We start from the raw sequence: 14,029 nt of genomic DNA, 5'->3' as shown, positions 1-14,029 counted from the left end.
CTATATTTGGATAAATTTTCAACATTGCCAGCAATATACAAACTGAAAATAATATGTTACAGTTTACTAAGGAAAACAAATCCCCAAATGCAGTTTATAATATAACTTAATAGCATTTGTAATTTAACAGTGGCATTCCACCCCATCTATTAGTGAAAGTAATATTTTCTCTAAAATCTCTGGAAATTTTTGGTAAATTTGTTTATAAAGAGTTGTTTTTTGTCCTTGTAACTTTTGATTCTGAACCTTAGATGCCTTACTCAGAAGGTAAATATTAATTTCCTAATTTCTGTAGAAGTTGTTAGCACTTGATTGGTTTGTATATTTTTTTAATGGAGCAATTAATATAAATTCAATAACAATTCTATTTTTTTTTGAAGTAAATCAGATTTTTAGGAAGTACATTTTATAAGCAATCAAACTGGCAAGATCAGGGGGAAGCATGAGATTGACAGTTCTCACTCTCCAATAAGTTCAGCTGAGAAGAAAAGAAAAAGAAAAAAAAAAACATAATTTAAAGAATATCCCAAGAGACTAATTGAAGATATTTTCAAGTTCTTACATTAAGGAGCTCTTTATTCAACCTCCATCATGAGCCAGACCCTGGTATAACTCCAGGGCTACAATGGTGAGCAAGAGAGACAAGAGTGAAAGAAGATGGAGTGTGCATGTGTTAGCGAGTGTTTTACCAATGAAAACTGTCATAGTACATGCATGTACACCCGTGGTGGATTCATGTCAATGTATGGCAAAACCAATACAGAATTGTAAAGTAAAATAAAAAATAAATTAATTAATTTAAAAAAAAAAGAAAAAAAAATAATAAAACCGAAAACTGTCATAGTGATTCTTAGGAAATATTGCCACAGAAGAGGCAAAAATTGAGCTGAATTTTGAAGGATGGATAGATTTTAAATCCATAAAAATTGAGGAAGAGAGCTTCCCAGACACCCAGAATATAGCCAACAAAAAGATTCCTTGGGAGGAATTCTGATTTAGGAAGGTCTTCAGGTTATTTGGGAGTGAGAAGGAATTCAGCTGCAGTGGAGAGTTGTAGAGAAGCATGGAGATAAAGAAGGTAGAAAAGTAGGCTGAGGCCTGGCAGGGTGAGGCTTGAATGCTGATCTGAAGGAAGCTGAGTTTAGGAGATAGTCACGGAAAGATTTTGTGTCTCTTATTCTTAAACTGCAGGCAATAATCAATGCCTAGTCCCTGTTTAGGGGCTTCCCTGGTGGCTCAGGTGGTAAAGAATCTGCCTGCAATATAGGAGACCCGCTTTCAATCCCTAGATCAGGAAGGTCCCCTGCAGAAGGGAATGGCTACCTAAGGCAGTATTCTTGCCTGGAGAATGTCATGGACATAGGAGCCTGATGGAGTAGACCATCAGGTTGCAAAGAGTCAGACATGACTGAGCAACTAATTCTTTACTTTCAGTCCCTGTCTGAGCACAGTATTTCTTCTTAACATCTCAGCAATGCAGAGTGGCTGCAAGTTAACTGAGGAAATTTGTGTGTGGCAGAATTGTGAAAGGGGTGGGATAGTTGATTAATACATGTATTTTCAGGTTGATAAATTATGGCAAGTGAAAGGACAGTTTGCTCACATTGGAAGGTTATCTGGAGTAGTTTGAGTAGTTTAAAAAGTGAGCCTAAGCCCCCATCCCTCCCCACCCAACCTGTAACAAATGTGAATGTACTTAGTGCCACTGAAAGTATTAGTAGCTCAGTTGTTTCCAGCTCTTTGTGACTGTTTGTGAACCCCATGAACTGTAGCCCACCATGTTCCTCTGTCCATGGCCTCTCCAGGCAAAATACTAGAGTGGGTTGCAATTCCCTTCTCCAAAGGATCTTCCAAACCCAGGGATTGAACCCAGGTCTCCCACATTGCAGGCAGATTCTTTACAGTCTGAGCATCAGGGAAGCCCTAGTACCATTGAAATGTACAGTTAAATATGATTAAGATAGTATGTTTTAGAACATGTGACTTTTACCACAATAAAACATTTTTTTTAAAAAAAGAAGTGAGCCTAAAAAATATATATGAGATAGCTATTAGACTTTTTGCCTTTTTAACTCATACCATATATATACATTTCAAACTGATATAGAAACTATCTATCTACACATACATACCTATAGTTATAATTATTTAATAATTGTAAATTAAAAAGTGTACATTCAATATTGAATTCTGTGTTTTTCAGTCCCTTGCCTTTAAACTATAGTTGTAAAAACATGTGCATATCTAAGCAGTACTGTTGCCAAAATTTGATCTCTATTTACGGGTGCCAAATGGAAACTCAGGCAGAGTTTTGGATGTAGTAGATAAAAGTAGCTTTTATTGCTTTGCCAGGCAAAGAGGATCATAGCAGGCTTATGCCCTCAAGACTGTGTGACTCACCCTGGAGTGGGTTTTGAGGAGTCTTAAGGTACAGAATAAGCAGGGCGTGATCAGCTTGTGGACCTTTTTATGATTGGTTGGCAGTGAAGTAATTGGGAGTTGGCTTCATCAGCCTTTGGTTTCCAACCAGTCTGCAGTCTACATGCTTGTAGGCAGCATACAGTTAACTTCTTCCACCTGCTGGGGGTTTTTAGTATCTGCAAAACTGTTCAAAGGACATGGCATCAATTAACTATAGTCCTTGAGGAAAAACTAAAGGTCCTTGACTTTGTTTAATGGCTAAAGTATTATTGTTTTGTCTTGGTTGACTGTTTTTCTCTCTCCGCATTTTTTCAGTTATATGATTATTCTTTGACTCAAGTTTTTCTACAAACAAAAGGCAGACAGAGGACATAGGTAGGGAACTATTCAGAAGGTCTTGTTCAGTGACATTATATTTTTCAAAACATAGTATTTGGTTTTAGTTGTTTTGTCTAAATTTATGAAAAGGTTAGTAAGTTATATATCTTGTTAGATATGCTTCCTTCACTCATTATTTTGTTGACATATCCATCCCTGTGATTGCATGTTACTGTAACTCATTTATTTTCAATGCAGTATAATATTCTATAACATGCAGGTACTGCTTCTAGATCTTTCCTGTTAAAAGCCATGCTGCTGTGAACTTTCTTCTTTACACACAGGAGTTCCTGGGTGCAGGAATTCCTCTTGGGTATCTAACTGTAAGTGAAACTGAGGAATTGTAAAATAAGTGAATCACATGAATTAAGTTAGCTGTCACTTCTGGGTTTAAAAATTAGAGCTACATGTGATTTTAGCACAGTCCTTGTGGAAGTTTGAGGGATTAAGTTGGATACAGGATAAGGAAAGGGGAAGCAAGGGTTTATTGGGGCACCAACTAGAGCTCTGACCTGAGTTATCCAGGACTACATGGTTTGTATGTAACTTGATTATTTTCTGAGTTAGAGAAATAGAGAAGACTTTACATTACAGAAACATGAGACTAAATTAAGTAAGCTCTACGATGGCTCACGGGTAAATAATCTGCCTGCAATGTAAGAGACCCAATTTTGATCCTTGGGTTGGGAGGATCCCCTGAAGAAGGGAATGGCTACCCACTCCAGTATCCTTGCCTGGAGAATCCCATGGACAGAGGAGCTTGGCAGGCTATAGTCCATGAAGTCGAAAAGAATCGGACATGACTGAGGCAATTTAGCATGCACCATGTAGGTAGAAAGGTAATATCCATGGCTGTATTGCCACTTATTCTATCAGCTCCCAGCCTCCATCTGCCATAGAGTAAGCCTGTGCTATCACTCTAGGGAAGACTTCCCTACCCCAGTCATCAATCCACATTTCAGGCAAGAAGAAGAGAAAGGGCAAAAGGAAGAAAAGGGCAACGCCAATGAGATGGCCTCTTAGATTTCCAGAAACTCTGCCCAGTAACTTGGACTTTCACCTCATTGACCAGTATTCAATCACTTGGCTGTCCCATCCTTCCCCAAGAAGTATGAATAATGTCTTTTATAAAGCTAGGCATATTATCACCCCAAATCATATGGGGTTCTGTAGGGAAAGGGGAATGGATATTGATAAAGTGATCAGCAATGTGCCCCAGGATGCAGAAAGAATATAAAATAGGCGTTCATGGTCTTATAATCAAACAAATTGTTTCTGTGTCTAGAATAAGAAAAAGACAGATGTTTAGAGGCAAAAATAAAGTTTTCATCCCAGGAGTACAAATTTAGTTTTTAAAAATGAAAGGTGCCCAGAGAAGGGAAATGACTTCAGTTCACAGAGTTGCTAGTGACTGATCTCTTAAGCCAACATGTCTTGACTCTCGGGCAAGTTTATTTCTCTTTCCTGGTGTATTAATATTTCTTCCCTTTCTACTTGAAACACTACATAGCCAGGGTCCACACAGAGTACACTTGGTGTTCTCAAATTACAAAACTGAGGGAAGTTTTCAAAAGGAGACTATTTAAGTTGTAAATGGAATTTAGAGACCACAAGAGATAGCAGAGTGCTCCGGATGGTAATCAGAGAACTGCTACCAACACTAAAACCCAGAAGACAAAGTCTTGTAGGTGGGGCTGCTTTGATAGGAGAAGTTAACCTTTAACAGAAAACACAGCCCACTCACTCTCTTTGAAGTAGAAGTCTAAAATACTGACCACATTCTTCTTCTTCTCTCTGATTATCTGTCAAGGTTTCTCATTAACTTAATCCAACTGGAAGTCAGAACACGTTACTATGTTATCCAAATGGGTCAGTTTTCTGGGCAAAGGCAGGGCAGAGAGAGCTGAAGGACAAATATGGAAGGGTAGACAGATTTCCAGCAGGAAAGCTTATTCTAAGGTCTCTAATAGAAACACTTGCTTATCTACTCAAATATCTTAGGGAACATCTGGCTCTTGATTTTTCCAGCAGCCTGGTTATCAGCACTCCTTTGGGTTTCTGGGTGACATCCAACTATTGCCTTCTTCTTAGCTCATTCCCCATGATATGAGAGTATCAACCTCTCCCAAGGGGTGAGGATTTCTTGCATTCAAGGTACTTCCCAATAACTATTTGTAGGTACTGGATAAACAGCCACTTGGTAAACTGTCCCAGTGTTTCCATGAGACTTTTCCATCCTGCTAACTATGCCATAGGATATGAAATAATAGTTCACAGTCTTTAAGTTTGTCTATCAAAGGAAGCCTGTATAGTGTCATAGGGAACTGCACTCTAAGCTCCCCCAAACAAGGCACAAGATATTTGGTACCTTAAAGCAAACCCAGATACCACAATATGATGTTCCTTTTAAATTCCTTAAAGTGGCCAAGGAGATACCAGGCAAAAATATACTGTGCGTCACTGTGGGGCTTCATGACACCAAGGGACACTTGCCTCAGGAGCCCAAGGACACTGCTATTGATCTCCTAATATTTTGTGATGAAGACAAGTATCTCCAGTGTGAATGTGCAATTTATGCTTTGGTAATACTTCTGGGTTGGGTTATGCCAATGAATTATAGAATTAGATAAATCTCCAAATTAAAATAAAACACTTTTACAGAGAAGGCAGACTGACTTGATTTACAGCTTCTCCTCAAAGAAGCAGTTCCCAGATGGCTGATGTCCTTAAGCACCGTGTTTGCTTCCATTTCCATGATTGTTTGCTTTCTCTTTACACATCTGCGTTTATCTTAGGACCCAGCTGTTGACAGTTACATTGATTTATCAGCATCAGAATCTAACTGGAAATTTACTACTATTTTCCTATGGACTTGCTAGCCTACACTCATAACCTTTTCCCTAGCATAACATCATTTAGAAAAGATCAGCCTTCTTGGTTTTAAAAGCTGCAGTATTAAATAGATCACAAGTCCATTAATGCTATCAGCATTAATTTTTAGCTCAGATGAGCTCTGATAGGTAACTATCCTCATTTTATATATTCAGGTATAATATATATGATATATAGTTAAGTATGTATTAAAGTAGATAGAAGCATGTATAATGGGGCAGATATGTTTAACATTTACATTTACTATTCAATAAATACAGTGTAATTAATGGTTTCTCATCTTTGCTTGCATTTCAACATTATAATCACTTTTCTTCTATCATTCAAAGTATGGCAGACCAGGATTAAAAGATAAACAGAAAAATGCATTTTTATCTACTCATAACAACAATTCACAAATCATTTTTTTTCCCCTAAGATGTAATTCACATGAAAAGGTCACTTTAGAATTCTGAGGTGCTCACTTTTCCACTTTCACATTTGTGTAGAGATAATGCCAAGTTCTGCTCGTTATAATAAGAGACATTCGACACCCGCCTTCAGCCTTGTCAACCTTACTTTGTAAAAATGTATACCTCAGTATATTTAGAATTTCAGCTTTTTTCCTTAGTATTTGTCCAATGGTCTGAACGAGATTTTGAAATCTGCCTGACAGTTGTTGTTCCTCTTGCTTTTCGCTATCTTACCCGGAGGTGTTTGGAGGATTGAAATTTTCCACCATGAAGTCATACACCTTTAGCATGACCTTGATTTTTTTTTTCATCTGCACTAATGAGACCCTGGGTAGCTCTTATTTAAGGAAGCTGCTTTTGTATGCCTGGCTAAATTAAATTGTTCATAGCTGACTATGAGTAACATATTGTTTTATTTATTTATATTTCTCAGTGCATTCAAAAGGCCTTGAGAAAAACTCTTACTTGTGTTTTGGGTGTCAAGATCAAGAAGATTATACTGTATGTTTTCTAGTCACCTGCTGGAGGCAATGACCTTGTATTTATTTTAGCAATGAAACTGGATATAACAGGATCACTTTCTCTGCAATAGCTATGGCACGACAAAACAGCAATTTAAAGGTCAAATACTACATGACTTGGGAAACTCAAACTATAGATTCTGCCCCTAACTCTGACCTTGATCTAATAGTGCCAAAAGCTGATAGAAATGGTTCCCCTGGTAATTGCTCTATCTTTTTCAGAGAACAATATATTACAGAACTATTGCCTTAACATACTAGGCAGAAAAGTAAATTATTAAGGGCAATTTTCTTAATTCTAAATTATAAGTAGCTACATAATACCTCTGACCACCCACCAAACATAGTCAGTATATTGATACTTAATGACTATGTGCCTAACACTGCACTGAGAGAAAACTGCATTTGAATCTTGAGTCGTATAGAATGTCAAACTAATTCAGGGATACTGGCAAAGCACCTTAAAACTTTAGTGTAATCAAGTGTATTCTCTGCTACTTGGTCCTTACATGGGGAATGATTCTGGCAAGCCCGTGGGAATTCTAAGATAGGCAATATAAACTGTTTGAATTGCTTTTGTCCTAAAATATGTTGGGGGAGTAATGGGGAATAGTGGGACTTCCTAGGTGGCTCAGACAATATCTGCATGTAATGCAAGAGACCAGGGTTCGATCTCTAGGTCAGGAAGATACCCTGGAGAAGGAAAATGGCAACCCACTCCAGTATTCTTGACTGGAGAATCCCATGGACAGAGGAGCCTAGTGGGCTACAGTCCATAGGGTCTCCAGAGTCAGACACACTTAGCGACTAAGCCACTAATGGGAGATAATAAAGGACAGGATAAAATTCAGTGCCCTTGTTCACCAAAGACTCATGGTTTATTTCTATATGGAAAAAAGCCTCTGCCATTTTATCTACCCTCAAGAGACAATCGGAGCATATTGAGAACAATCATATCTGATTAATTATGTTCTAGAGGAGAGTGAAAAAATTGGCTTAAAGCTCAACATTCAGAAAACTAAGATCATGGCATCCGGTCCTATCATTTCATGGCAAATAGATGGAGAAACAATGGAAACAGTGAGAGACTTTATTTTCTTGGGCTCCAAAATTACTGCAGATGGCGAGTACAGCCATGAAATTAAAAGACACTTGATCCTCAGAAGAAAAGTTATGACCAACCTAGAAAGCATATTAAAAAGCATAGACATTACTTTACCAACAAAGGTCCATCCAGTCAAAGCTATGGTTTTTCTAGTAGTCATGTATTGATGTGAGAGTTGGGCTATAAAGAAAGCTGAACGCTGAAGAATTGATGCTTTTGAACTGTGTTGTTTGAGAAGACTCTTGAGAGTCCCTTGGACTGCAAGGAGATCCAACCAATCCATCCTAAAGGAAATCAGTCCTGAATATTCATTGCAAGGACTGATGCTGAAGCTGAAACTCCAATACTTTGGTCACTTGATGTAAAGAACTGACTCATTTGAAAAGACCCTGATGCTGGGAAAGACTGAAGGTAGAAGGAGAAGGGGACGACAGAGGACGAGATGGTTGGATGGCATCACCAATGCGATGGACATGAGTTTGAGTAGGCTCTGGGAGTTGGTGATGGACAGGGAAGCCTGTTGTGCTGCAGTCCATAGGGTCACGAAATGTCAGACATGAATGAGTGACTGAACTGAACTGAGAAAGTAAAAATAGTGGTTTTTTTTTTTTTTTTGTATTTAGTTCTTTATATGCTCAGGGATGATTGGAAGCTAAATGATAACACCATATAAACAATACTGCATGTTCGTATTTATGCCTCTCATGCTTGTCTCATAAGACCTGTAGGGACTGTCTTCACTACACAGGGGGCATTTCCACATTTGAATAATGGACAACAGTTTTTACCTCCTTTATCACTGTTAGGTGTGTCATCCTCATCGGAGGAAACCAAAAGTGGTCTCTGCGAGGTTTCTTGTCAGTTTATACATACTGAGTATGTGTGCCAACTTTATTTCCCGAAAAAGATATATAAAGGATGATACTTTCGTTGCTAGAGTGGTGCTTCAGGTTGAGTCCAGAAAAGCATAAATGTAACATTGCATTGCATTAGAAAAGACCCTGATGCTAGGAAAGGTTGAAGGCAGGAGGAGAAGGGGACAACAGAGAAAGAGGTGATTGGATGGCATCACTGACTCAACGGACATCAATTTGAGCAAGCTCCGGGAGATGGTGAACGACAGGGAGGCCTGGCATGCTGCAGTCCATGGGATCGCAAACTGTGAGACACAACTGAGCGGCTGAACAATAGCAACATTGCAAAGGGGCATTTGCCTTCTTCCTGGAAGAAGGAAGAAAGTGAAGAGGAGAGAAATGTTTGAGAGCATGTCTGAAAATTAGTCAGGGATGCCATCCCCTGAAAAGGCACTCATGAAGGAATAAATCCTTAATAAATTTGAAAGATTTTATGTTATTTTAACTTTATATCAGTATTTAAATATATGCTGAATTGTTTATGCCATCTGCTATACAAATATCTGTTGAAAGAATAGTTGATCAAACTGCTAAGAGCATCTGTTTGATTTCATTAAGTTTAAAGTTCACATTTCAATCACAGTGGAAATACTCTAAATCTTAAAGAGAGATTTTGGTTTTCTTGTGGTTCAGGTGAAAGCATCTGGCTTTTCAACTTCCAGCACAATTCAAGGTAGCTATGATACCATTAGGGCGTCTCAGGGGGCATTAGTGGTAAAGAACCCATCTGCCAATGCAGGAGACTTAAGAGATATGGGTTCGATCCCTAGGTCAGGAAGATCTCTTGAAGAAGAGCATAGCAACCCACTCCAGTATTCTTGCCTGGAAAATCCTGTGGACAGACGAGCTTGGGAGGCTACAGTCCATATGGTCACAGAATTCTACTATTCCAATATCGTTTTGAAGTCAGTTAGGTATTTTTCCTAGTTTCCATTAATATCAATCACAGCTAGATGTTTGTGATACAAAGATGGTTAGGATATGATCCCTGCTCTTAGGGAGTTTTGGTTACACTGGTGAAGGCTACCAGAGAAACAGGTGGTACAGAGCGGTCACATGATAAGTGATGGGTTATACAGATGAGAGCTGAACTACCGGGAGGGCTGATTTGCAGAGATAAAGGTAGATCTTTGAGAATGTTTGAAAATGAACTGCATCTTGAAAGACTAGAGAAATGACCAGCCAAAGGGGAAGGAAGCCAGAGCATATACTGAGTCAAAGAAAACCACCTATGTAAAGGCATGGAGGAGAGTGAATTGGCTTGTTGGGGAATTGCAAGTAGTTTAGGGTGACAAGAGCTGTCTGGGTTTTGGTATAGGGGGTCACAAAGTTAAGGAGTGGGACTGAAAATAGAGATAGGAGTGATGTCAGCTTGGTGTGACCCCTTGGTACATTTGACTTAATTTTGAGGCTATGAGAAAGCTTTAAGCATGTGTGTACATAGATTGAATGTGCTGCTGGAGAATGGACTAGAAGGGAGTTAAAGTAGAGATAGTAAGTAGTCATTTGTGTCGTGTGTGTGTGTGTGTGTGTTAGTTGCTCAGTCGTGTCCAGTTCTTTGCGACTGCATGGACTATAGTCTGCCAGGTTCCTCTGTCCATGGAATTCCCAGGCAAAAATACGGGACTGGGTTGCCATTTCCCTCTCCACATTTGTGTCTTAATTTTTAATAATCCAGACAATAAAAATGCAAGTAAAATGAAGCATTTTCTCATCGAGGTGAAGAAAATGAGCTTTAGTGTTCACTTCCTTAGTACACACATAAAATTAGAAGGATACAGATATTAGCATGGCCCCTGCACAAGGGTGACATGCAAATTCCTGAAGCACTCTATATTTTTGCAACTGTGCGGGGTGGTGGATGTTAACTACCTTATTGTGATTATTACAATAGATACATATATCATTATATTGTACATCTTAAATAAATGCAATGTTATTTATCAGTTATCAAATTTGTTATTGTTTAGTCCCTAAGTTGTGTCTGACCCTTTTGCAAACCCATGGACTGTAGCCACCAGTCTCCTCTGTCCATGGGATTTCCCAGGCAACAATACTGGAGTGGGGTGCCATTTCCTTCTTCAGAGAATCTTCCCAAACCAGGGGTCGAACCCATGTCCCCTCCATTGGCACGTGGAGTCTTTACCGTTGAGCCACCAAGGAAGCCCTGATTATCTCAATACAGCTAGAATAAAAAGAAAGGAGCTTTATGTTCTGTTCAAGAGAAAAGTAAAATAGACAGTAAAAGAGACCCTAATCAGCTTTAGGAATAAAGCAGCAGAATCGAAGTCTAAGGGTGGTGAAAGAACAGAAGGGTCAGTTTAACATCAACCACCACTTAAAAGATGATAGCATCTAATTATGAGATAATGTCTATCACAGAAGTATAATTTGATTTTTAAAAACTTAGGAAGGGAAACAACTGGCCAGGGTCATGATCCTAGAAGAAGTACACAGAAGCATGCCTATTAATGATGATAGTTAATAGCATGACTATTTACACAGAAGCATGCCTATTAATGATGATAGTTAATAGCATGACTATTAGCGATGTCAAGTTGTTTTCCATATTATAAAAATGTGTTGATAAAAAAAAGGATTTTTAAAAATTGGTGTTTATGTGTGTTTGGTTGGTTGCTGCTGCTGCTAAGTCGCTTCAGTCGTGTGCGACTCTGTGCGACCCCATAGACGGCAACCCACCAGGTTCCGCTGTCCCTGGGATTCTCCAGGCAAGAACACTGGAGTGGATTGACATTTCCTTCTCCAGTGCATGAAAGTGAAAAGTGAAAGTGGAGTCACTCAGTCGTGTCTGACTCCTAGCGACCCCATGGACTGCAGCCCACCAGGCCCCTCCATCCATGGGATTTTCCAGGCAAGAGTACTGGAGTGGGTTGCCATTGCCTTCTCTGTTTGGTTGGTTGTTCTGTAATAAATGACCTCCCTGGTGGCTCAGATGGTAAAGAATCTGCCTGCAATTCAGGAGACCCAGGTTCAGTCCCTGGGTCAGGAAATCCCCCTGGAGAAGGGAATGGCAACCCACTCCAATATTCTTGCCTGGAGAATTCCATGGACAGAGGAGCCTGGCAGGCCACATATAGTCCATCGAGTTGCAAAGAGTTGGGCATGACTGAGCGACTAACGCTTTCACGTTTTCTGTTATAAATATGTACTTTCAAGCCTGCTGGCCTGAGAACTATGGTAAAGCAGATGATAAAGTGGGAACAGGCACTGCTTAGCTGCTCTCTCTCTTTTTAATATTTATTTGGCATCATCAGGTCTTAGTTGTGGTGAGAGCTATGGCACACAGGTCCAGCTGCCCCACAGCATGTGGAATCCCCAGTTCCCAGACCAGGGATCAAATGTAGGTCCCCTGCATTGGAAGGCAGAGTTTTAACCACTCGAGCGCCAGGGAAGTCTCTTAGCTTCCCTTCTGCCTGGATGCTTTGGGTCCACCCAGTGGACAGAAGGGAACTACAATATGGAGTCAGTAAACTGAGCAGGAGGATTTGGGAACGGTGGGTTTCCATGCTTGCAGGCTCGGTTTAGATGAGTTCTGTTTGGACACACAGAATTTGGGACATCTGTTTAAAGCCAAGTAAAGGGCATCCATGTAAATTCTTAGGGCTAAAGGAAAGGGGAGTGGTCTCTTATTTTGATAAATCATATTCAACTCTGTTCACCTAAGTATTGAGAGTAAACTAGAGTTGCTTGGGGTTTGTTGCTTATTTTATGGGAAAAGGCATCATGGAAGAGTGGAAGAGAGAAATAGGTTAACAAATAAATAAGTTCTTAATTGAAGTGAAACCTGTCATATTTACTCATGAATAAAAATATGTGAAGTGAAACTCCTGCTTAGTCTAGTAAATGGCATCAGTGCCCCTGTGATTTATATTTGGTTATTTATATGTTGTTAGAATAACAAAGGTCCATTGCTCGTGAACATTTGTTTTCTGTAACTTCTTTCCTTTCCAAATGGTCTACTTCATTAACATCTAGAGTACATGATAAGGCTCAGTTGTTTTTCTTAAACTTTGGGGCAACCTGTTGGCTTTGAGATATGTGAATTGTGTTTCTAGTTTAGCTTTAATCCCTTGTGTTTTGTGTTCATGAGTATATATTTATCATTTTTTTAAATTTCAGGGGTAGACCATTGCCTTTGAAAATTCCTTACTTTACAGAATTTGTCTTTAGAAATGTCTTAGTTCATTCTGAGATAAAATTTTTCCTGTATTGATAATGTTATCAAGATCAGTAATTTAACCAAATTTTCCTGTCCCTTCTTATTCCTGTGATTGTATTGCGATTCTAAATACTAATTATTCTTCATCTTTCTTTCTACCTCTGAAAGTTCTGTATTTATACTTTGTCAAAATATTGATCCATTTTACTTGTGCAATTTACTCCTGCATAATATGGCTAACAAAATATGGAGAAAATGCATAACTAGAGTCAACTCTGAATATCTTCAAATTGGCATATATAATAGAGATCCTCAGGGAACCATGTCATTACCAATGTGTAGTGCTGACTAATAATAACAATAACAGTAATACTGTCATTTATAATTTCATGCCACCTGTTGTTTTACAGAGAATGTCGATACATTTTATGTCTTCTCTTAAAGTACATTATGTCTCTACTGTGTTAATGTCAGATGAGTTTATAAACATAATTAAAACTAATACTTTTTCCTTTATGACTTCTATTGCTACTCTCCCTACCCCATTGCTCAGATTTCACCTTTATCATAAATGATGCTCTGGGATTTACTTTTTTGAGTGCTATTCGTTTTCTACCCCAAGTTTCTATAAACATTTCTATTCCTTATATGGAGATGATAAGGAGTCTGCATGCAATTCAGAAGACCCAGGTTCGATCCCTGGGTTGGGAAGATCCCCAGGAGAAGGAAATGGCAAACTACTCCAGTATTCTTGCCTGGAAAATCCCATGGATGGAGGAACCTGGCAGGCTATAGTCCATGGTGTTGCAAAGACCCATTCCTTATATGGAGACATTTTATTTTTTATCCTTTTCCAACCTTTAAGGGTGACTCTTCACTAATGCAGCATGCCACCTCACTCTAAAAAAAATAAAGGATACAAAATATCCTTTGAACCATTACTTTCTAACCAATAACACATTTCCAATGATAGCCAAAGGCAAGCCATGGACCATTCCAAAGCAACAGCAATCTGTTTACCTCATGATTCATACCTGACTCCAGTCCTATATCTTCAATTGAGAGAGTCTACTTCTGACATTTGCTTTCAATTTTATGGCATTCAAGTTTTATCATTCTCTAAAGAACTCATCTTGGGATGTTCCTCCTGCCTTCTCTGCTTGGGG

At 38.9% G+C, this 14,029-nt stretch overlaps 1 protein-coding gene and 1 non-coding gene across 2 annotated transcripts in view; both read left to right on the top strand.

Moving 5' to 3' along the window:
* Nucleotides 1-14,029, top strand: part of HCN1 (hyperpolarization activated cyclic nucleotide gated potassium channel 1) — a 446,451-nt gene that overhangs the window by 281,771 nt on the left and 150,651 nt on the right. The gene's annotated exons all lie outside the window — the stretch shown is intronic.
* On the top strand, nucleotides 10,422-10,524 carry LOC120879737. Its single transcript, XR_005724882.1, has one exon. It is a non-coding gene; the product is annotated as a U6 spliceosomal RNA (small nuclear RNA).

Source organism: Oryx dammah, unplaced genomic scaffold (genome assembly GCF_014754425.2).
Source record: "Oryx dammah isolate SB20612 unplaced genomic scaffold, SCBI_Odam_1.1 HiC_scaffold_20, whole genome shotgun sequence".
Classification (NCBI taxonomy): Eukaryota; Metazoa; Chordata; class Mammalia; order Artiodactyla; family Bovidae; genus Oryx; species Oryx dammah.
Note: the sequence above shows the minus strand (reverse complement) of the source record. Positions and strands in the feature narration are given on the sequence as shown.